The sequence below is a fragment of the Alosa pseudoharengus genome, unplaced genomic scaffold, assembly GCF_046254945.1.
Source record: "Alosa pseudoharengus isolate Yale_2024_CS ecotype anadromous, Long Island Sound unplaced genomic scaffold, YU_APseudo_1.1 YU_APseudo_1.1_scf_13, whole genome shotgun sequence".
In the NCBI taxonomy this organism is placed as follows: domain Eukaryota; kingdom Metazoa; phylum Chordata; class Actinopteri; order Clupeiformes; family Clupeidae; genus Alosa; species Alosa pseudoharengus.
The window spans coordinates 18,888,968-18,891,467 of record NW_027468598.1 but is presented as its reverse complement, the minus strand read 5'-3'; the positions used below and the strand labels follow the sequence as shown (position 1 = coordinate 18,891,467).

The 2,500-nt window shown below is 49.2% G+C and overlaps 1 protein-coding gene across 1 annotated transcript in view; it reads right to left on the bottom strand.

Moving 5' to 3' along the window:
* The window catches only part of LOC143121337 (neurobeachin-like), a 280,660-nt gene that overhangs the window by 47,218 nt on the left and 230,942 nt on the right, over positions 1–2,500 (bottom strand). The window lies entirely within an intron of this gene.

Here is a 2,500-nt window from a genome sequence, read left to right as displayed (position 1 = left end):
CGCCAACTCGCTCTCCAAAAGCTAGTGCTTCGCTTGATTTGTCAGAGCCAACGATAAATATCAGTGTGGCAGGCGAACATGACTTGAGTAATTTGGATAATTGCACCTTTTCGTTGCTTAAACCTCGACGCATGCTATCATTATCCGGATCCTGCCATACCTGTTTCACCTGGAACTTATGTAACAGTTAACTTATGTAAACCACTTGCACGTCTGTAGTTTGGAGTGCCTGAGATGATTCAAAGCGATACTAGGACGACAATTGAGCGATCGTTTAGCCTGACAAAAGGGACACGTCACTGAGTGACAGCTGACGCGCCGGCTGTTGAGAGCCATAAGTGCAGGCTCTTGTGGGACCTGTCATGGTGATTGCAATTTCGGAGAAGTGGGCTTTGTGTGTAGGTGTGTGAGTGTGTGTGTGTGTGTCTGTGTGTGTGTGTGTGTGTGTGTGTGTATGTGTGTGTGTGTGTGTGTGTGTGTGTGTGTGTGTGTGTGTGTGGCGGAGGGTCGTTATGGTCTATATCAGCGCCGTATATCACAAATCTCACCGTATTTAGTCGTTTAGCTGCCACTGCAATGAAGTGCTCTGTGAGTCCTGTTGGGTTTACACTGTGACAGAGGGGAATGAATAGAGGCCTCTATTAGACGCCTGCATGGTGCTGACACCAGGAGAAACACAGACACACTAGTCTGCTGAAGTGTGTGCTTTCACATTGTGTCTGTTGTGTGTTTTACAGCAATGCATAATTACTGCAGATGGAATCGTTTCAGTTGTCTGGTAAAGGCCTTTCTAGTTCCTTTTGTGAGACACTTCTGTGACATGGGGTGGGTTGCATGAGTAATTATGCCAGTGGGCCTGGAATACAAACACTTCAAACCATCGGACACCTATGGAGCTGTATACACAGTGCATGCTGAAACAGGTGTGGATAATCTTTCCCTCTGTGGAGTGTATTGCCATTCATAATGTGCCGTCTAAATTAGTGCCATTTTAATGGATGCTTCTGCCGCATGTTTTAGCTCTTTGAGATCAGATATAAAAGCATTCAATAGCATTCAACATACATGCTAACCTAAGACCAGCTGTAGGACTCATCTGGAGCAGCAACCAGGGTTGAAACTGTTCAGGGGTCAGCTGTTATGGTTGATGGTAAGCCCCTTGGGCCTCCTCCCAGTGTGAGTGAGTGTGAATGGAAGTGCTGGGACTTTGGGTCCAGTGTCACAGACACAGTCCACTTCCCACTCTGTCCATTCACAGTGAGATTGACGTTGATGCCCCTCCCTCCCTCTCCTTGGCAGTGCAATCTCAAACTGAGGACCACTTCACTTGACTTTTTAATTCGGGGTCCTCGTGACCGAGGGGAAGTGTGGACGCAGGTCAACCACACAGACGTCCCTCAGCATTACCGCGGGCAGACATGAAGACTGGCCTTCCGCAACCCCCTTACAATCACTGCATTAACAGAGGGGTCCTAAGGCAGAATGGGAGTTTAATTACATGGACTGAGAAACACAGGAGTGTGTGTGTGTGTGTGTGTGTGGGGGGGAGAGGGGGGGGGGGCATGGACAAGGGCAGTGGGGATGGGGGTGTTGAGGTAGCGTAGCGGACGGACCTGACAGCAGTGCGAATGGGGCCTGGGCAGCAGGGAAGGGATGTTAATAACAGTGAAGTAGTGTTTAATTAGGGGAGCACCAGGCCAGCATTAACAAACTCTTTCTTCTATCCTTTCTCTTTCTCACTCTCTCTGTCTCTCTCTTTCTCTCTCTCCTTCCTCTCCTCTGCTCTGCGCCTGTCTGCCGCACTGACACCCTTGTCAGCTGGGGTCATTACTTGAGGTTCTCGTTTTTTTTCCCTTTCCTGGCGAGTTTCCGCCATGTTCCACGCACCGCCTCGCATCCAATTAGCTGACAATAATGTATCGAAAACTCTCTCTCTCTCTCTCGCCATGGCGACGGGGGCTAAATATAAATATGCATGAGCGTGCCTCCATGGGCTGACGAGCGATGACACCTCTGTGAGCGGGAGTGTCGCGCGAGGAGCTCGCACCCGGCTCCGCTAGTCACAGTTCAGATCTGAGACTTTACAACTTAACACACACACACACACACACACACACATACACACACACACACACACACACACACACACACACACACGCACACACACACACACACACACACACACACACACACACACACACACGCAGACACAGTCTCTCTCTCACACAGACACACACACACACACACACACACACACACGAACACACACACACATCTGGAGACACACTCACACACACACAGGGAGAGACTAATTATCGAGAAGAGTGTGTGGCTCACGCCTTGTGTTAGGCGGGGAACATCTGAATACTGTGTTGCGAGGAGTTTCTCCCAGTTCAAAGGAGCAGAACTTAACAGCGTCTAGAACACCTGCCTAGTGGAATCAAAAATGCACAAAGAACGCATGAGAAATTCGGTACTATTTTTTTTTTTTGCTCAACCC